At 34.4% G+C, this 23,248-nt stretch overlaps 1 protein-coding gene and 1 long non-coding RNA gene across 10 annotated transcripts in view; one reads left to right on the top strand and one right to left on the bottom strand.

The window, feature by feature from the left end:
* Positions 1–23,248, bottom strand: part of UNC5D (unc-5 netrin receptor D) — a 789,424-nt gene that overhangs the window by 734,107 nt on the left and 32,069 nt on the right. The gene's annotated exons all lie outside the window — the stretch shown is intronic.
* Positions 810–23,248, top strand: part of LOC141503397 (uncharacterized) — a 46,484-nt gene continuing 24,045 nt past the window's right edge. Inside the window, exon 1 of the long non-coding RNA XR_012472830.1 lies at positions 810–1,066. This is a non-coding gene — a long non-coding RNA (uncharacterized LOC141503397). The remainder of the gene's footprint in view (positions 1,067–23,248) is intronic.

Here is a 23,248-nt window from a genome sequence, read left to right as displayed (position 1 = left end):
CACTTGCAAGAATTTTAGCTTTAGAAGGAACATAGAGTTATCTTCTCGAAACTTTGACTAAGATCACATAAGTAGGAAGAGGTTGAGTCAGGATTTAGGTTTGAAATACAGTTCTTTTAACTTCAAATTAATATTTTTTTCCTACTATCTTACTTTTTTTTCATTTATAGGCCTATTTTTTTGGAAAGGGGATAGGGAGAAGAAGATAGGAAGAAAGAGAAGGAAAGGAAAGAAAGGGAATTGAGAAGTGTGTTGAAAGAAAGATGAAAGAGGGAGGGGAAGATGATTATAGGTAAAGGGGAAGAATTTAAGAAAGAAAATAATAGAATAAAGTGGGGTTAAATCCTCTACTACAGTCATAGTAAAAGGATTGGGTCAGGGCAACGAAAGAGGAAAGAGGGACACCAGGCAGTCACTTCTTTGCTTTTAGCCTTAAGGGTAGAAGACAGAAAGCCAGGCTTCTAGTCCTTCACTCAATTCAAGGGGTAGGGAAAAAAGGCCAGAAGAATTCAGAGGGACTTCTCCTTAGCCACTAGAAGAGAAAGAAAGAGAGAATGTCACTAGTTAAAACAAAAAGAGGGGCAGGAAACAAGAACAAAGAACTTCAGAACCTCCACCAACTACTTCAGGTCAAACCTGGTCATCCTCCATTCTTCAAGGACACAAAGGTAAATGTCAGTACTGCAAACTTGGTTGACAATGTTATTGTTATTGCTGATGCTTGTCCTTCATTCTAGAAGAAGCCCATGACTTCAGGGAGGTGATGTCACAATAAGCGCAAGAACTGGATTTAAGTGAGGATGGGCAAAGTCACCAGCCTCATTTTCTCCCCCAATTCTCTTTCCATTATAATCACTTAGCTGTCTGAGTAACAATGTTTATACATTGGCAATTCTGCAAGAATTCTTAGCAGACATAGAAGTATGTACAGAGAAAAATTTCTAAATTTATTGAAGAATCCTTCCAGTGGTTGCTATGGCAGCACCAGATCAAATGGTCTGTGAACTGAACACTTCCTGACCCCGCACTAAAAGATATCCACTGATCACTGCCAAGGAGAATACAGGTGAGGAAACATACTAATTCTACAAGACCCTGGTTTGTAATTATATCTAGAACATTTTTCTGTGATATAAGCTTTATTCAATATTGATAATTATATTCATTTTACATATAAGGAAACTGAGCATGAAGGAAGTTAAGTTTCTTGCTGAAGATCATATTGTTAATAAATGACAGAAACAGAATTTGAATTTTTCTTGAAACTCAAAATTTCATATTATTTCCATTGTAATATTCAATCCATCAATCAATTAATAGGTACTTACTAAATATATTCTATATACAAAGAATTGCTCTGGATATCAGAAGATGCAAATAAAATGTGAAATGGTACCTAATCTCATAGAACTTGTTTTCATAATTTTCTCACATGATGCCTTTCAGAAATTTGTCTTTAGGAATATCATGAGTTCTTAGTTAATGATTTCTACTAAAACTTATTAAATATATAATTAGAATTTTCAAAATCTATTTTACCAAATTGTGGAAAATTATGGATTCATCTTTTCCCTGTTTTGAATGTTACTCTTCTTTCAGCAGTTTACCCTATTGTACTGCTGTCCCTTTCGTGAAGAAAATGTTACTTTCATTTTCAAAGGCAAATCCAAAAAAGTGATGGAAAAGTTTGTATACTAGGCAGTGGTTCTTCAATAAGCAAGAGCCACATTTAAGGATTTATAAAACACTGTCACACTTAAACTGAAAATCTAGTAGATAAAGTTATTGATATTTCAATGCAATAATAAATATGCCCAAAGAAGTAGAGAATTCTTTTTAAAAACCTCTCACTGTAATTTTAAAAGCCTAATCAATAATTAGTCTATTTAGAAAGTTCAGTTGATTCTATTTGAAGTCCTTACTTCTCAGTTAGTTGATTGATATTAGGGTATCATATTGGGAAGAAAGAAATGAAATTATTTGCACTGATTTATTAGGAAGAAGGCCAATCAATATTGATGAGCCACTTTTAATAATAGTTCTAGTCTCCCTAACCCTTTGGTGGTTGTAAAATATTCTCCCCAAGACAACTTTGAAATTGATGATGCAACTATTATTCCCATTTTCAAGAAAAAACTGAGGATCCAAGAAGTGAAGCAACTCTACAAATAGAAGCAGACTAATTATTTGAATTCACTGACTATAAATCCAGTGTTCAGTGTTTTTTTTTTATTTGTTATTTCTTTTTTTAAAAATTTGTTTATTTAAGGCAATGGGGTTAAATGACTTGCCCAGGGTCACACAGCTAGGCAATGAAGTGTCTGAGGCTGGATTTGAACTCAGGTCCTCCTGACTCCAGGGCTGGTTCTCTATTCTATTATGCCACCTAGCTGCCCCTGTTTTTTCTATTTGACCTCAGTTCTTTTGTTTTTATTGTTGTTCAATTGTATCTGATGATGATCCTATTTAGTATCTTCTTGGGAAAAATCTGGAGTGCTTTGCCATTTCATTTTCTAGAGATCATTTTACATTGAGGAAACTGAGGCAACTAGGGTTAAATGACTTTGCCCAGGGTGGTCAGATTTTGAATACAGGTCCTTCCCACACCAGGCCCCAAGCTCTAGTCATTAATTCATTTAGTTGCTGATGCTAAAATCTAGTATACCAGTGCCTGGGCTGGGTGTGTATGGAAGGGTTGGAGGAATGTGAGATAATGCTTCAAATTAACCAATAATTCCATCCCTCAGAGTTAAAGATATAAATTTCAACTTTCATAGCATATATATACACTCAGTACATAATCTATTCATATTATATACCAAGGCCAGAAAGGAAATGCTGTAGCAATCATGTGTAAGAAGGCATTGGGGATAAAAATTCTGTGATCCTTCTTAAACTTCTCTCTGTAATGGTTGAGTTTTTCTACAGATAATTAGAATCTAGAGATCTTTTGCCTGTGGGAGAGCCAGCAGCAATTGCAACTGGCCTTCACAAGACCCTGCCTTTCTGAAGGTAGGGAAGGTCATTGAAGAGTTAGTTGCTCATCATACAGAGAGAAACACATGGGGAGTGGAAGAGGACCAAGTCAACACCCACAAAGATGCAATAAGGAAATAGCCACCTAAGAGAAAGTTGATTTCTCTGTTCTCTACACTTGGATTCCCACCTCATCAATCACTGGTGTGACATGAAATACAATACAAATAAGTGCTCCTTACTCTGTGAAGGGGAAGGCAGCCTGGGAGCAATTTACAGCCCATAAGAAACTGATTTTATTTGTGTGTTTCTCTCTTTGTATTACAAGTACAGAACTAAATCTGAGAGGCAGTTGGTTCTTAATATTCAACTGTCCTGTCCTTTACCATTTCAAATGCACGTAAAAACAACTAAACTTAACTATGGACTATTCACAAATTGTTTCTCTCTGTTCTTCTCTCTTATTCATTATCCCTCTCTCCTCCCCTTTCTTTCTAATTAATTTGAAGTTTTAGTCCATTCTAGAAAACATTCTGCCAATAAAGAAGCATCAACTTGTTAACTCCATCAGAATCAAGTGTTTACCTATTAAAAGCTTAGTTGAGCAGGAAGGCTAAAAGGAATTTTCACTGGAAGTTGTTGGAACTCAGGCTCTGTAGTCTGCCTTATCACTGCATTTCAACAGTGGACACTATTGAAATCTAAAGGTTTTCTCTGCCTGGTCACAGTTATACAATTACTTTTATTGTTGACTGACAATTCACAAAGTGCACAAACCTGAGAGTGGTTGTCTGAGAGTATGCAAGTAGAACATTTTTCAAAGGCAGTAGAGGGAATCCTCATTCAACAGACCTTCATTTTGGCTTGTTCAGAAGTCAATAACTACTATTTCTATAGTATTTTCAACAGGTCTAGAAGGTTATACAAATATTGTCTTTCTTATTTTTGCTCATAGAGAATCCCAGAGGTGGAGTAAATCTCGAGAGTCACTTAGGCAAACTTATGCCTAAAGAAATTCAACTAGCATTTATCAAATGAAGGAACTGGGGATATTGAGCTTAGAGAAGAGAAGACTCAGTGGGAACATGATATCAGTGTTCAAATATTTGAAGGACTCTCACATGGAAAAAGAGATTAGACTTGTAAAGGCAATACCAGAAACAATAGTTTGAATTTGCAAAGAGGTAAACTTAGGTTGAATAGAAGGAAAATATTTCTAACAATCAGAGCTGTCCAAGGGTGTCCAAGGTTGCCTCTGGGATCATAAATTCCTCTCTCCATAGACCTCTTAAATCACACACTAGATGATGGCTATTAATGCTATAGTAAGGATTCCTTTAGGGGTATGTTTTGCACTACATGATCAGTAAGGTTCCTTTTAACTTTCAAAATCAGTGTGCGAGGTTCTATCTTCAATGCAAGAGGTGTTATATTGTTTATTTTCTCAACTAGAAAAATCATTGAGTTGATAACTTTTCATCCAACTATTACTGAATGTTCTTGGGAATTATTATTATTATTATTATTAACAATTACTTAAACTATTTAAAAGTGGAATGTGACGTCTTAGTAATGGATTTTTCATGGTGAAGATCTTTAAGCAAAAGTTGGATGATCACTTGAGGGAAAGTGAGAAAGGTTAAATTGGGGAGTAGGAAATCTTAAATAATGTTAAGGGGTTCCAAGCTGAATACTTGCTTGTGCAATTACCCTTATAGATAAGGGAACTATCATATCTCAAGAGAAAAGAATGCAGCTCCCCTTTGTTTCCTTGACTTTGGAAGGAGTCTTGTCCTTTTCCCATCTTTGCTCCGCTTTCCCCCTTCCTATGACTCTCCCCTTTAGGAGATTTGTGCTTTCCTCCTACCTTTGTTATACTGTCATAATGTATAAACTTCTGTATAGATTGTGAATTCTTTGCTCTGGCATGTTCATTTCTCTTTTATAAACCTAGTTTTTATGTACTTTTCTTGACATTATTGACATAGCACACTAGACTCAATTGCTTACTAGCTGTATGACTTTAGGTAAATCATGTTAGCTCTCCACACCTCAGATTCTTTATCTCTAAAAAATGAGGAATTTGTTTTTAATTACCTCAAAAGTCCTTCCCATATCTAAATCTGTTCTCCTGTGAATTTTTTTTTAAGGAACAATTTAGATTTTTAGATCCCTGCAATTCTAGGATTCTGTGAATAATGCACCTGTCTAATGGCTTATGTTTGTAAAATGCTCTATATACATTTTCATTAGTTTACTTGTATAATCCTGAATTGGTTAACATAGGTATTACTATTCTCTTTTTTAATAGAAGGTACAGAATAAAGTCCCACAGTACCAGACCTGATATTCAGACCTAGACCACTGAATCCCAAGTCTAATCATCCTTATGCAATATGTCCCATGCTTCTTGTGTTACTGTTACAGAAGGAAAATATTAATTGAGCAAATGAAATGGGAGATTACTAAGGTCTTGTCATTCACCTAGGAGATATCATTGAGAATTTCTGTTTTCCCCAAGAAACTCTGAGATCCGTTGAATGAATTCAGAGTGGAGCAACAAAGTGTATGAATCAAACTTTGAGAAAGAGGATATAGATTCAAATCCTAGCTTTGCCAAGTGACTTTAAGAAGCAACCCTTGTCCTAAGGTTGCTCAAGTCATTTGTAAAATGAAGAGTAGTAGACTAAACACACTCAGATATTTTCTAGCTTTAAATCCTATGATGGAATTGTAGGGTTTAAAAGGGCCTTAGAAATTCTCTAGTATTTGGATCAAGAAGGAAGAGAGACCTCAGAGGTCAGCTAGTCAACCCTCTTATTTCATTGATGAGGAAACTAAGACCATAGGAGTTTTAGCAACTCTAGTTGCACAATAAAAAAGCATCAGAGGTGGAGTTTTATCTCAGGGCCTCTTTCTGCAGAGTCAAGGCTCCTTTCATTTGTAGTATATCAATATCATATTGATGTCCTTCTCATTTTAGAGAAGAAAAAAAATGAAGCCTATTGGAGAACAGACCTGCCCAAGGTCACACAATAGTTGTGAGAGATAGTTTTGTTTTATGAAAGGGCTCTGATATTGAAATTAGATTTGACTTCAAGCTACTAACTAGGAATAGCTTTAACTGTTAACTACCACCAGTGGTAGGACCTTAGAAAAATCACTTGACTCCTCTGACCCTAAGTTTCCTTATCTTTAAAAATAGAATAAAAAATTGTCCTCCTCACCTTATAAGATTCTCATAGAGAAAAGACATCATTATTCCCATTTATGAATAAAGTAAATAACTTTGATGAAAGAACTAGATCTAAGACCCAAACTTCTGGAATTCAATTTCTTTTCCCACCACCATACCTTTTCACACACCATACCTTTTCTAAACAGAAATTCTAAAAGTTCAATATCTAAAAATATTATATTAAAAAATCTGAACACTGGAAGAGCCTTAGAATCATGACTTATTCTACCCTCCCTATCCCCAACCCATGTGGAGATAGACTTAAACCATCATAGCAATATGAAAATTCATCCATTTGAACATCTTGAAAACTAGACCCAAGTAACCAAATTGGGGGCATTCCATTAATTGACATGGTGTTTCTATTTGAAAAATCTCCAAAGGGAAGACTGCTCGAGAACTGATGGTCTTGCCTCTCACTAACTTGTCCTCACACAGGGAAAGAGTCCCATACCAATAGGCCTTGGGACAGAGCTTACATATTAGTGCTGTAAATTTGCTCCACTTAAATATCAAATACCTTACACTCCCACAAAAAATGCTCATTCTTCTTTATTTAATTCCTCCCAACTTCTTTTTTTAGAAAGATTTTATCTATTTTGTGTTTTACAATTTTTCCCCCATTCTTGCTTCCTTACTCCCACCCCCACCCCCCCACAGAAGGCATTGCTAGTCTTTACATTGTTTCCATGGTATACATTGACATCAGTTGAATATGATGACAGAGAAATCATATCTGTAAGGAAGAAAAATAAAGTATAAGAGATAGCAAAATTACATAATAAGATAAGTTTCTTTTTTCTAAATTGAAGGTAATAATCCTTGGTCTTTGTTCAAACTCCACAATTCTTTCTGTGGATACAGATGGTATTATCCATTGCAGATAGCCCAAAATTGTGCCCAGTTGTTGCACTGATGAATTGAGCAAGTCCATTAAGTTTGATCATCACCCCCATGTTGCTGTTAGGATGAACAATATTTTTCTGGTTCCCCTCATTCACTCAGCATTAGATCATGCAAATTCTTCCAGGCTTCCCTGAATTCCCACCCCTCCGAGTTCAAATAGAACAGTAGTGTTCCAATAGTGTTAAACCATTACCCAATTGAAGGGCAATCATTTATTTTTCAATTATTTGCCACCATAAACAGGGCTGCTATGAATATTTTTGTACAAGTGATGTTTTTACCCTTTTTCTTAATCTCTTCCGGACACAGACCCACTAGTGGTATTATTGGATCAAAGGGTAAGCACATTTTTGTTGCCCTTTGGGAATAATTTCAAATTGCTCTATAGAAAGGTTGAATGAGTTCACAGCTCCATCAACAATGTACTAGTGTCCCAGATTTCCCGATTTCCTGCATATCTTCCAACATTGATCATTGTTCTTTCTGGTCATAGTGGCCAGTTTGAGAGGTTGTGAAGTGGTACTCAGAGATGCTTTAATTTTCATTTCTCTAATAAGTATTGATTTAGAGCAATTTTTCATATGACTATGGATTGCTTTGATTTCCTCATATATATAAATATATATATATATATATGTATATATATATATACATACATATATATATATATATTGTCTTTGCATATCCTTTGACTATCTGTCAATTGGGGAATGGCTTGTTTTTTTAGTAAATTTGACTCAGTTCTCTGTATATTTTAGAAATGACTCCTTTGTCAGAAATACTAGTTGTAAAAATTGTTTCCCAATTTACTGCATTTCTTTGGATCTTGGTTACAGTGGCTTTGTGCAAAAGCTTTTTAATTTAATGTAATCAAAATTATCTAGTTTGTTTTTAATGTTGTTCTCCATCTCTACCTTGGTCATAAACTGCTTCCCTTTTCATATTTCTGACAGGTAAACTACTCCTTGATCTTCTAGTTTGCTTAGAATATGTTTTATGTCTAAATCCTGTATACATTATGATCTTATCTTGGCATAGGGTATGAGGTGTTGGTCTAATCTAAGTTTCTTCCATACTAACTTCCAATTTTCCTAACAGTTTTTATCCCAATAGCTGGGGTCTTTGGGCTTATCAAACAGCAGATTACTATAATCTTTTGCTGCTATTGTACCTAGTCTGATCCACCACTCTATTTCTTAACCAATATGAGATATTTTTGATGCCTGATGCTTTATAATATAATTTTAGAACAGGTAAGGCTAAGCCACCTTCTTTTGCACTTTTTTTCATTGAATCCCTAGAAATTCTTGGCTTTTATTTCTCCATGTAAATTTCCTTACATAGTTTTCTAACATATTAAAGTAATTTTTTTGGAATTTTGATTGGGTGCACTAAACAAGTAGTTTAGTTTTGGTAGAATTGTCATTTTTATTATATTAACTCTACCAATCCATGAACAGTTGTTTGCTCAGCTATTTAAATCTGAATTTATTTGTGTGATAAGTTTTGCAATTGTTTTCAAAAAGTTTTTGAGTCTGCCTTGGCAGGTGGACTCCCGGGTATTTTATATTGTCTGAAGGTACTTTGAATGGGATTTCTCCTTCTAGCTCTTTCTGCTGTATCTTGCTAGTCATAAATAGAAATGATGAGGATTTATGAGAATTTATTTTATATCCTGTGACTTTACTAAAGTTGTTAATTATTTCTAGTAGTTTTTAGATGATTTTGGGGGATTCTCTAGGTATACCATCATGTCATCTGCAAAGAGTGAGAATTTTGTCTCTTCCTTCCAAATTCTAATTCCTTCCATTATTTTTTTTCTCTTGTTGCTGAAGCTAGAATTTCTAATACAATATTGAATAGTAGTGTTGATAATGTACATCCTTGTTTCAACCCTGATCTTATTGGGAATGCTTCTAGCCTATCCCCATTGCATATAATGCATGTTAATGGATTCAGATAAATACTGCTTATTATTCTGAGGAACAATACATTTATTCCTACACTCCTTCCCAACTTCTAATTGTATTCATTTTATGGTTGTTGGTTTTAAGGTGAATATTTGCAAGTAATTGAACAAACAAACAAACAAAAGCTTTGATTTGCTCCAAGGGACTTGATCTGTGATGAGAGCCTCAGGAAGACAGAGGTACCTTGGGGAACACTTTATTATTACTGCTTTCAGACTTTTCACCTGTGGATGATGAAGATTAAATAGTATTGTTTTCTATTTTTAATGCTTTTTTCCCTACAAATAAACCTTCTGATTAGACAACCCTGAGAATCATCATCATAAATAATAATAATAATAATAATAGCTCATGCTTACATAGCATTTCACAGTTTATAAAGCAAAATTACATTTAAAAAGATCTGAAACTGTTTTTTTCTTTCTTTTCCTTGAATTTATCTTAGGAGAAAAATGTGATTTTTAATACATTTAATTATTATTGATAATGATGATAATGACAACTGGAATTTATATACCTTCATAGAGTTTGCAAAATGTCCTAAATACCTTATATCATTTTATCCTTTTTTGTCACCATAATAATAGTGCTTTTCTTACTAATATTATTTCATTTTATCATGCAACAACCATAAGTGGTAGCTGTTATTATCCCAAATTACAGATGGAGAAACTGAGACATTTAGATGTTAAATGATCTGCCCTAGGTCATACAGGTAGCAAATTAATATATAGAGTGGATCAATTTTAGGTCAAAGTCAGCCTCAAGATTTCTTCACTCTCGTACCACTTACCTGCCTATTAATAGCCCTGTGAAGAAATGAAAAGATTTTTTTTAGGGAGTATGGGGAGAGGAGGGCCTCTAGGATGGCACAGAATGTGTGACTTCATTGTTATGGGTCACTCCTGTTGAGAAATCTTTTTACCAATACAATCTAGCAACTGTTCTGAAAATTATGGTCTTCAAAAATTTTCAAGGAATAGTAGGTGGTAAAATAACTTGTCTAGGATCATACAGTCAGAAATGTCTCAGGCAGGATTTGTATCTAGCTTACCCCCTTGCCTCAAATACTCCCTACTCTAGTTCATCCTCCTTTCAGTTCCCAAAGTGATCTTCCTAAATCTCAGGTCTGACCATGACCATATTTATTAAACAATAAACATCAGTGGTTCACTATTGCACCCAGGATCAAATATAAAATGCTCTGTTTCACTTTCAAACCCTTTTACAATATGACCCCTTCCCACACTTCCAGGAATAGTTTCTCACATGTGTCATCCCATTTCCTGATTACCAGTGACTAACCCTCATATTTGGCCTACTTTCCCTCCTTATCTCTGTCTTCTGTTTTCCCTGTGTTCCTTCCAGTTTCTGCTCAGATTCTGCTTTCTATAAAATATCTTTCTTGATTGTTCCACCAATCCCAGTGCCACATGGCTAAGGCTCTGAGATCACTACTTTCAATTCTCCCTGCATAAATATTGTATATAAACAGTTGTTTGCTTTTATTTCCCCCATTAGAATACTAGTTCCTTAAGGGAATATTTTTTACTTTAGGAAATGTCCCAAAACTACTTTTATAGGCAAGATTAAAAATTTGCTAAGCCTTGTGGGTCACCCTGTATTTGTGTCCTGTACACATAACACACTGTCTCATATATAGTTAGTTCTTAATAAATGTGTTGATGGATTTTTTGTCAATTAGGCAGACTGCCATCCACTCTACATCCATTTTACAAGTGTAAAAACAGATGCTAAGAAAATTTAAGTGTTATTTTTTACATATTTTCATATTAATTTTGTTGGAAAGAAGAATTAGAACTAAGGAGGTAAAGCCATGAGAAAGAAAGAAAAACGTAAAAGAAATTTTAAAAAGGGAACATAGTATACTTTGCTCTTCATTTAGATTCCATAGTTCTTTCTCAGGAGGTGGATGGCATTTTCTATAACAGGTCTCTCAGGACTGTCTTTGATCACTGTACTTCTAAGAGGAGCTGCATCCATTTCAGCTGATCATCTCACAATAATGCTTTTAATGGATACAATATCCTGGTTCTGCTCGCTTCACTCAGCATCAATTCATACAAGTCTTTTCAAACCTTTCTAAAATTCAGCTGTTTATGAATTCTTAACAGAACAATAGTACTCCACAACATGTATTGTCTTTTGCACTATCCCTTCAGTAGGAGGAGGAAGGATGTAAGTGGGGTGAAACTTAATGTAACCCAAACGTAAAAATTCTCATTTGTGTTTGACTTCATCAGATATTAGGCTAGTGTGGATGATGTATAGCTAGGTAGAAAATGATATGAATGAGGGAAACCATTTTTAAGATGCAAAGAGGAAGATAATGGGATAAAAAGCTAGAATTCAACTTAAAGTCTGCCCTTAGTCTGATGCTGTGGGGGTGACTTAAACGTAAATAGCAGCAATTGAAATAGGAAAAGCAATAACTGAATGTTGCCTGCTTCAGAATTGGGAAGAAGCCAGGTGAGAATTAAATGGATGGACCACTACTGAGAAAAATAGTTCAGAGGCAAGGGGAACCAGATTTGTATACTTCTTTTGATGGGGGGTTGGAGGGAGGGGAAGACGGCTACAGTCATTGGAGGCTACAAACACTTGGACATCTTAAAAAATAATCTCTATTCTGTGAGGCTGCACCAGACAGCTGGTCACTCCATATGTGTGTGAGAATAACTATAGCAATGAATTAATGTTCTAATCAAACCCCTAGAAGACAAACTACTTTGAAGCATACAGGGATGTCACTAGCAAGGGGATTTGGGGTGTAGTATTCCTGGATGAAAAACAAGTTTTCTATGTGTCCATATGTCAAGTCTACCCACTGGCAAACACCAACACACCCAAAAAGGGTTAGTTACTCTTTGAAAACCAGTTGCTGAATGCCAGTCATTATTTGTTTGGTAAACAAGTTATAAACTCAATCTATTCCAGATTGCCATTTTCTCTCCCTTTCTCAGACAAGTTTGGCATCTGATAATATATTACTTCAAGGAAGGGCTCAAGGAATAATTTCAAAAAAATAAAATCCATCTAGAAGTGTCCTAAACTTCTTGAAAAGAAAAATAAACTGTTTTTTTCCTCCTCATTTTCCACACTGAAAGGAATTTTGGTTCTGTCTCTCTACAAATTCAAACATTCAACTGTCTAAAATTCAATTTACATGTTATCATATTTCAGGATATATATTCTCTTTAATAGAGAATGTAATCTATAAACTTGTTTGAATTTTGCATAATCAAAAATTCCTAAACTTGTATCTGTTTTTAATATGTTAAATAGGTTTTTCATGACTATTTCAGTAAAAATTATTTCTTATGTAATCCTATCTATATTTAATTTTATGCAGTTGAAAAAACACTATTTGAAAAATATTCCAGTCTTTGATGTTTTTTTCTTTTCTATATGTACTATGCTCCAACCAAACAATTCTATTCCCTACACCCTCAACATACTCTGTGCTTTCCTGCCTCTGTATATTTGATTATGCTATTTCTTTCTTTCCTGGAGAATGTCTATCCATTCATTTTTTACCCATTCTTTAAAACTAACTCTAATACTATTTTCCCAATGAAAACTCCCTCCTTGCCTCCTCCTCAGTACTGACCATTTCCCTCAGACCTCTTCTTAATAGCTTTCTAATAGGGATGACTGTGCTTTATAGTTATTTGTTTATTTTATTCACCTACTAGATGACAATCTGTGTGATTCAGAACTTTGATTTACATTTCCCCAAGAGATAGGATCTGCATACAATAGAAGTTTAATACATACTTACTGAAGGGAAATGAAATTGGCCAGGTCTATATGAGCCAGGTTTTTAACATGCAATGGCATTGAGTTGATGCCTATTTCAGAATACCGAGATGTACTTACTAAAAAACAAAACCAAACCAAAAAACTACCAAACTACAATAAAAAATTAACAAAGATTATAGTTTACCAAACAATATATATGTATATATGCATATATATATATATATATATATATATATATTATGATTCCAAAGGTCAATGTAATATCAAATATCCAGAATTCCTACATCAAAATAATTAATGTTATATCATTGGGTAGAATACTTGTCCTAGAGTCAAGAAGATCTGAGTTCAAATACAGTCTTAGACATTTACTAGTTTTGTGACCCTGAGCAAGTCATCTAACCTCTTTTTACCTTAGTTTCTTCAACTACAAAATGAGAAAACTAATAGTACATATTTCCTAGAATTGTTGTGAGGATCAAATGAGGTAATATTTGTTTGTTTGTGGGTTATTTATTGTTAATGTTGGTTAAGCAAAAAAGTACTTATATAGCCCAGAACATGATGGAAGAAATATAAATGCTTATTCCTTTTCTATTCCCCCACCCCTTCAGCCTGAAGTACCCTCTACATGAGAAGCAGCTGTGGTATAATGGAAAGAAGAATTAAACCAAAGCTATAATAGCTATCTCTCAATCTTGACTCTAATACATGCTCACTGGTGAGAGGTGACTCTTTAGGCAAACCACTAACCTTTCAGTTTACTGATCTATAAAATGTAAATAACAGTCACACTGTTGCTCACAGGATTGCTATGAGGGTCAATTGGGATAATATAAAGTGGTTTGTGAAGCTTAAAGTAAAATATAAATATCCACCATTGAACCTATTATTTTTTTCCAGCTAGCTAAGAAGCTGAGTGCCCTTCAAAGTGTTGATGCCCTTATCTACTTAAGCAATGCTGAGTACCAGAGTAATCCAATTAAACTCAGAAGATATATACTTTTGTGCACTTATCATAATTGATTTAATTGGCTTTAGCTAATCAATTTAGAATTTTTCTTTTCAGAGACCCTAGATATTCCCAGAGAAGTGGTAGGCAGATTGTGGTAAAGGTGATACTTTCTCTACATTTGACATTTACTAGCCATATGACTGTATTTCAAGTCACTTAACCTCTGTCTCAGTTTCCTCATCTGCAAGGATAAGAAAAGTGGTTGAGGACCTCAAAATACGATTATAAAAGTAAAATTTTTCACCCCTTATAGTGCTATACTTGATATAATATATAAATATCAGTTATTCCTTTTCCCCTCTCCCTATGTACCTGTGATATTCATGAAGGTACCTCACAGAGAGGAAAGTAACTCCACCAATGAAGATGATCACCCCTTATGCAAATTATATCCTCAGAATGATGCCTGAGATTCTTTAAGTTTTGCCCACCATCACATACTATTTTCCCCATGTATAAGACGCACCTTAATTTTTGAACAAAATTTTTAAAATGTATTACATGAAGTTATTGAACTGAAGTTTTATTTATCATGAAATTCAAAGACCTTCTGCTCATTGCTTTCAGGCACCTTTTGTGCAAATCTGGTATATGGACGCATGCTTAGTCCATTCTATTTCATGAACCTAAAGGACCAATTGTGTCCTCCTTTGAAATCAGTCACTTCTTTTTCATCAGCAATCCTTCTTGACTCCTGCTGAACTATCTTTGTGGACACAGGAATTCCAATTACCCTCTGCTCTTCAATCCATCTCTTCAATTCCCTCTTTAATTCAGGCTATTTGACTGACTTGTCTCTCATAGCCTTCTTCTACCTGGGCATTTTCAGTAGGATTTCTTACTCTGTAGTCAGTCTCAAATTTTCTTCTCAGTTGGAGAAGAACCAAACCTCTGCTCAGAAGTAAAATTTCCATTCCCTTTTGTCACCTGGATTACTTTAAACTTGAATTCAGCACTGGATGAAAATCTTTTCTGAGCCATTTCTGGGCAGAATGTGGCAAAATTTAATCTAACATAGCAGTTACAAATGCAAAGCAATGAGCACAAAAACAGCAAGAGCAAAAAAGTGGGAAATGCAATTTAAAAAATCTACAACCACTGTGTAAGACACTCCCAGGTTTTAGACCAAAATTTTTTGAAAAAATGTGTGTCTTATACATGGGAAAATGTGGTAAGTGTCAGAGGTGGGATTGTGAGAAAGAATAAATGAATGAAGCATCTATTAAATACCTTATTACACACAAAGTGTGAAGTTAGGTGCTGGGGCTAGAAATATAAAAATGAGAAATTCTCTCCTTTCAAGGAGCTCCCATTCTAATTGGCGAGGTAGCACACATGGAAGTTTTTCAAATGCAAGTTAGATGGAAAGTTCTCATGGTCCTTCTGATGCAATAGCAAAGAAGAAAGTAATACTTCATCAGGAATGGCATTTCTACTGCCAAAAATCATATCGGTTTTTGACACTAAACCATTTGACAATTTCAAAGCATTTGTGAGAACAAGAACTTTCTTCTCTAGAAGGGTCTTTAGTAGATGTGGCTGAAGCATCTGCAGAAGCAGAGTTTCATTTCCACAGGAAGTCATTTTTCAGCAGGTCTGGATGCATTGCTTCAGGTCCTGGGCTAACTCCATCAGGATCCATGGGGATACTAATTAAGTTGTTGGTGGTTATTTGACTTTGCTGGCACATGCTACCTCTCATGTTTCCCTCAGGATGACTTGCTGCTCAAGACGAGTTAGTTGCCTGGCCACAGAATGGAAGTTCATTGGTAATTTGGTGGAGATGACTGGTATCTTCTCCACTGGAGTTATTTTCCCAGATGATGACTGGAAACAGAGTTGGTGGTTTGGGTCACATTGCTATTACTAAAGCTCTTGTGCTCTGTTGCCTATTGATAGCAGCTGATTGGCATTTGTTCCTGATGGTGACAAAGTATGGGTTCCTGTCTCCACAATGATTTCTCTCTCCTATCATGGCCATAGGAACTGGACTGAAAACAGAAATGGTGGTTTGGGGACACTGTTATTTCCAAGTTCCTGGGTTGAATCCATTATGGTCGAGGGAGTATGTTGGTCAAAGTGTTGTTGTGATTTGATTCAGAAATCTCTCAACTCATTTCCCCATGCTGCCTGTCATTGTCATCATAATCATCATCACCATCATCATGCAGTAGAAAAAAATCTTCTGATGATGATGTTATATTGCTACTAATAATTCTAATCATCCTGGATGGATCAAAAGTGGAGGTGATCCAAATGACAAGAGATACTTACGGCAACAACCAGGTTAACAATCAATATGTATTTATTAAATTCTTTCTATGTTTGGAGTACTATAGTAAGTTCTGAGAATCAGAAGAAAAAACAAAAACAATCCTTGCCATCAAGAAACTGACATTTTAATTGAGAAGTTAATGATTAATCAGTGTATAAAAGATAGATGCAGAATATGTAAAAAGTAACTTTAAAAAGGGCAAATCTATTCAATGATTGGCATAACTAAATGAATTGGTGATGAGGTAGACTTGACTATGACTAGAATCTACAATAATTTTTAAGAATCAAAATAAAGCCTCTTGTGTACTGGTAGGATTCTCTTAGAGGGCTGTCCCAGAGGCTAAGAATGATTTTTTAAAATATTTTAAAATCTAATGACCCATTATTTAAAAAACATTGTAAAAATCTATCCTTAGCTTGAAGGCTATACAAAAGATAGATAGTTTGGTCCAGGGTGCAGTTTGAAAGCCCCTACTTTAGACAGAATTTCTGGAAAGCCATTAAATGGGAATTACATAGAATGAAAAAACATGTCTATACCAGTAGGGGGAGCTTCCATATCAATGAGAAAAGAGGTCCAATAAAAATTATTAAGAGAAAACACATTTTGTTAATAATCTACTATAATCTTTTTCCTCTAAAAAATATTTTGAAGATGTAGATCTTTAGTTTCTGTATGTATAAATACCTGCAATAGCTTCAACTGTTTCTTTCTTAAAAATAAAAGTTGGTACTTTTGGGCCAAAAACAATATTATCTGACTCCATTCTACAGCTGCTGAGTTTTCCCTGAGACGTGATTGTATTTCAGTGGTGGGCAAATTGACCATATGTTATATCCAGGTAAGACTGGAGAACACATGTGGCTGAAAATGAGCTGTTATCTCTACTGTTGCCAACCCAACAGTGTTTTACCCACAACAGTGGCAAAAAAAGGTATCCAAATGTTATCTTAACAACTATGGTTTCTTTTAAACTTCTATACAAAATCTGGTTTTTAAATCTACCTGATTATCAAATAGATGACAAGATTCAATTTCCACCCAGGTAAATATAAGTGCAGAAGTCATTAATCTAATTTGAATTATTTGGGATTTTTGTGGTGTGTGTACTTTAAATACATGACTGACCCAAATGAATGAGTTCTACTGATGAGGAATGGCAGTCGGCCATTTCCCAAAATATATTGTAATATACTTTTGGGGAGCATTGCAATGTTAAAAGTTAAAGAAATAAATAGCTGTTTTTTTATTGCAGTCACAAGTAGTGGCATAAGCTGGCAATTTGAAGAGATGACGGCCTATAAATTTACTGTACATTATGAAGCACTGTTTTAAAGGGCCATGAAGCAGGTGTCTGCTATAGACTTGTACAAAACTAAAAGGTTCATAAAAATACAAATGAATATCTAAGCTTGGTCTCACATCTTGTAATTCAAAATCTGACAGGATACAAAAGTTTTATTTTTAAATACCACACCACTAGCCTCTATGCAAGTAACTTTGCAGACATGAAATCTCTCTCTCTCTCTCTCTCTCTCTCTCACACACACACACACACACACATATATACACATACACACACACATACACATACACAAACACACACACAGAAACACACCAGGCTATCACTCCCTGGAACGAAGAACTTTATAACACAATCAATGTTTTGAAAATTCTTATTTTTGTCATTTGTGCATGACAAAAGGTCATTCAGCATTCAAAATGAACTAATCAAATAAAAACAATATAAGAAAGATGACAGCTAATAGTGAAACCAAAATAAAAAATGCAATGATTTTATTTTGAGCAGCAATATTGTTTTTTCCCTTTGTACCAACAAAGGGTTCAAAAGGAAAGGCAAGATTTTAGAGAAATTTACTATGCCATATGGATAAAAGGCAGTAATCAAACTATGGGCAGACAGACAGACAAACATATAGATGAAATGGTCCAAGGAAGGTTTATTTCATAGAAATATAGAGTTTCAGAGAGGGAGATTTTATACTTAAGTAAACCAATACCAATCAGAGATATTCAAAAATGGAATACTCTTCTTTAAGCTAAAGCAGGGGCAAGGGTACATCATAGGAGAACAGATTTAGAGTTGGAAAGGAACTCAAAGGTCTAGTCAATCCCCATCATTTTACATATGAAGAACAGAAGTTTCAGTAAGTGAAGGGACTTGTCTGAGATTCCATAGGATGTACTTAGTAGAACTGAGGTTTTATCCACCATCTTCTGATTGTAGGGCCAGTCCTTTGTCCATTGACTCAAACCTGAATCTCCTGATTCTTATTCAAACATGTTTTCCACTGAATCTACCAGGAACTGGTTGGCTTTGAAATTCACTGGATTTTATAGATTAGATTTGTCAACTTACTCTGTTTTTGCTTAGAGAGAAGTTAAAATTAATTTATTTCCTGGTTACATGCTAGTTGAATTTGGGAAAGGAAAGTAGCCTAGAAGTATCCAGAGTAACAGCCTAAATCATTTGGGATAAGTTAACCATAATAAGTAATATATTTCAGAATGGAAAAGTGTTAATCTACATGTGGATAATTAAAAGTTAATTATAATCTTTAAATAATCAGAAGATGTATTATATATTATATATATTATATAATCAATAATCAACATTATTGATTAAGCATTCATATGATGGCTGTGGACAAAAAGAAGACAAAAAGATCCCTTAATTCCTTTATAAAAATCACAGTGAGTTTTTTTAATTAAGTTTTTTAGTGTAGAGAGAGGAAAAGGAGTGAAAGAGACAATAGTCCTGTATTTTCATGTAAATTCCTACAGAGAAACAATGGGAGCAAGCAGAGGAGAAGAGACAAGTCTTCTTACCAGAAACATTATGAGATTGGGTCTATCAAGGGTAGTCATTTTCACTAAGGAAATTTTTTTTCATTAAGATAACCACTTCTAAGAAAATTTACTAGTTCTATCTGTCTTCAAATTTAAAACTACTATGAAATCTTAGGAACAAGCTAGGGAGAAATGCTACCTCCAATATTATATTCCCTCTTCTTAATGCACCTTAAAGTCTTTCCTGTGTATCTCAACAAGTTCTGCTGAATTGTCCTACAATTGCAACTACTGTTTCACTCTAATGTGATAGATAAAATATACATAATAAATTGTTTTTATTATTCTCTCTCTCTCTCTCTCTCTCTCTCTCTCTCTCTCTCTCTCTCTCTCACTCGCTCTCGCTCTCTCTCTCTCTCTCCAAATGAGCAAAATTAAAAGATTTTTCTAGATCCCCAAAGAATAATGTTTCCTGTGAGGCACCCAGAAATGAAAGTTAAGAATGTGAATGCAGAAACAGCATCCACTTAACAATTGAATTCTGATGTTATAATTGGTCATTACAGCTGAGGCTATAATGACTAATGAGGCTGGTTGAGAAGACTAGCCAAATAGCAAAAAGAAGTGTTTAAAAGGTGTAGACAAGAAAGACTATGAAACAATGCAGACAGAGTACATTCAAATCTAATTCACATGTTGAGAGTTTGCTAATTCTCTTGGAAAAGTGTTCTTAAACTTGGATCTGTGAAATTTGATGCTAGTATTTTGCTAAATGTATTTCAAATGGTTTCTTTTGTGATCCATTTCATTTTTTGCATTTAAAAACATGGCAGTATATCTCTTCTAGGAGAAAGATAGGATATAAATATGATAAAACATTGGGATAAACATCATATATGCAAATTAAGCAAATTTATTTTTCATTTTATTATTTTAATTTTATCCAATGAACATGGACTTCCATTATATATATATAGTACCATCATTAGAATGAGTTGTTACAATCATAAGTTGAAAACAAGGTATTGGGGGCAGAGCATCAGTGCTGCAGTCAGAGGGATTTGAGTTCAGTTACAGCCATTGACCATTATTGACTTCATCACTTAATCCTGATTACCTCTAAAAGAAAAAGACAAAAATGAAACAAGGCATTGTTTGAAGATACCAAAGAAAAAGTTGATGATATTTACCATATATATTGTAGGGAAGATGCTGATTCATGTCAGTCTAAATGGTTTCTGAAGTTTCTTCACACTAAAATTCTATTATTTTGAGTAAAAGAATCATAATAGCAAAGTAATTTTTCCTCTACAAGTTGCAGCTACTATTCTATCAGAATTAAAACACGTGTATTCCTAGCTGCATGGTGTGATATGGACTCCTGTTCATATAAACGTTCATTCCAATCTAGACTCTCATGCATTGATATTTCAAGTATTAACTCACTTTCATGGGTTTTTCGATATTTTAATTTATTTATTTTTGAATTTTACAATTTTTCCCCCTAATCTTGCTTCCCTTCTCCCAACCCCATATAAGGCAGTCTGATAGTCTTTACATTGTTTCCATGCTACACTTTGATGCAAATTGAATGTGTTGAGAGAGAAATCATAACTTTAAGGATAAAAATAAAGTATAAGAGATAGAAAATTTATATAGTAAGATAACTTTTTTTAAAAAACTAGAGGTAATAGTCTTTAGTCTTTGTTCATACTCCACAATTTTCTCTGTATACAGATGGTATTCTCCATCAGAGATACCCCCAGATTGTCCCTAATTGTTGCACTGATGAAATGAGTAAGTTCATTAAGATTGATCATAAATCACATGTTAATGCTACAGTGTACAATGTTCTTCTGGTTTTGCTCATCTTGCTCAGCATAAGACCATACAAATCCTTCCAGGTTTCTTTGAATTCCCATCCCTCCTGGTTTCTACTATAACAATAGTGTTCCATAATGTACACATTCCACAATTTGCTCAGCCATTCCCCAATTGATGGGCATTTGCTCAATTTCCAATTCCTTGCCAACACAAACAAAGCTGCTATGATTATTTTTGCCCCTTTTCATGATCTCTTCAGTGTATAGATCCAGTAGTGGTGTTGCTGGATCAAAGGATATGAACATTTTGGGTGTAATTCCAAATTGCTCTCCAGAAAGGTTAGAGGAGTTCACAGCTCCACCAACAGCAAAATAGTGCCCCAGATTTCCCATATTCCTTCCAACATTCATCATTGTCCTTTCTGGTCATGTTTGCCAGATTGAGAAGACACCTTCAGTTTTATAGGAAGATTATCATCAAATGATGTAAATCATAAAGAGAATTTAAAAAAGAGAGAAAATACCCTTGTTCTTTCCCAGAAGTATGGAGGGTTTGGGGGAAGTGATGAGGTGGAAGGGAGGGAGGTGAGAATATTCCATAACAAGGTCAGAAGTCCTAAGATTTTATACTCAATTTTCAAGCAATATAATTTTATTTTTGGCTTAAATATCAATTTTCTTGAATTCATGCTATCTAGTTTCACTGTATATTATGCCATAGAATGTCATTTGACATTGTACGTATTTGTATAAGAATATATTAAGATTCTATAGTCTGGGGCAGCTAGGTGGCGTAGTGGATAAAACACCGGCCTTGGAGTCAGGAGTACCTGGGTTCAAATACGGTCTCAGACACTTAATAATTACCTAGCTGTGTGGCCTTGGGCAAGCCACTTAACCCCGTTTGCCGCAAAAAAAAAAACCCAAACCAAAAACAAAACCTAAAAAACAAGATTCTATAGTCTTTAAACATTTATAATTTTAACAAACATCTTTTATGAGCTATCCAGTAAGCTAGATCTCAGGTTACAGTTCTGAGATTCAATCATTTCAGTCAGTTTCCCTCTTGTTCTCATCTAAATTTTGCCATATTTTTACTCATTTCCTACTACTTACTCTCTTATCTCAAAGAATAAAGAAGTCTGCCCAGCCATGATTCACATCCAGAAAACTCTTCCTCTCAATAATATTCTTAGTCAATTCTCCATATTTTCAGTCTATTAGTACTTCTAAAATCCTGTTCTCTCTCTCTATCAAGCTGAGGGTTCATAATCAAATCAATAATGCCATTAATCCTGGAAAGGGCTTGTCAATCAACTCACCAAATATTCATTCTGGGTCTTTAAGGCTTCCAAAAAACCTTCCCTAGCTAATACTCATCTACATGTGTTAACCCCTTCTATTAGAATGCAAACTCTTTGAGAGATATCTCACTGTTCTATTTCCATACCCCAGTGCTTAATAGAGTCTTTTGAATATCATCAACTTAACATTAAAAAGATTAGGCATGTCAAGTTAATAAAAAAATTAGGCAAGTTGATTTTCTGAATTATCTTATTATTATATTATTAACATGATATAACACTAATATTAAATTAATCTTAATACTAAGTGATATTATGCAACTATTATTTCCCATGTGCATCCAAATACATTTAAATACTAATAGCTAAAAGAAGATATTACAATTTTACTTCAAAATAAATAATTTCAGTTGTTTCTGGTATGTGAGTTAATTGATGAATTCTTAAATTTCAGTCTTTTAATAATTGCTTTTTCCTTCATTCATTCTGTCATTTTGCTATTACTAAGTCTTATTTTTAAATCCAGATTCTATTTTTGACTTTCTGTGCATACATTTGGAATAGAGTCTTTATTCTGTGCCTTAAATGAAATGTACTCATGGTGTTGCAACTGATCACTTTCATTAATAGGTCAATTGACCAAAATGTCTTCATGATGCTTTGCCTTACAAACATCATCTTTAATTGCTGTAATGTTCACAGTCAGTATAGCCTTCAATCATTTTATAGAAATAGGGCAGCGGGTTTTATCACCACATTCCCCAAGCAAAGTATTAATGAAGTCCATGGAACAAAACTTAAACCTAAGGAATCCTGATTTCTCATCCATGATTCTACAGCACCTGGATTCTTCATATAAGAAGTGAAATATGACTTAGTTCTCCTACTACTTTCTTAGGCTTCTTAGTGGAGAGCCAAGTTTCCTATGATGCACAAATAATAGTATTCTTTTGTTGATGAAAATTATTCTTTCTTAGTGGGAGTGTTTTTCTCAATAATATAAATACTGAAGTGTTTAAATCATTTCTAAATTACATTTACTATAACAAGGCCAAATATTTAAGAAAACAGGGCCAGCCATAAGGCAAATATTTACATAATTTTTAAAATATGCAGTGTTTATTCAGCACACTATATAGTGTAA

The sequence above is a fragment of the Macrotis lagotis genome, chromosome 1 (assembly GCF_037893015.1).
Source record: "Macrotis lagotis isolate mMagLag1 chromosome 1, bilby.v1.9.chrom.fasta, whole genome shotgun sequence".
Lineage (NCBI taxonomy): Eukaryota > Metazoa > Chordata > Mammalia > Peramelemorphia > Peramelidae > Macrotis > Macrotis lagotis.
The sequence above is the reverse complement of the archived record's forward strand: the minus strand, read 5'-3'. Positions and strand labels throughout refer to the sequence as shown.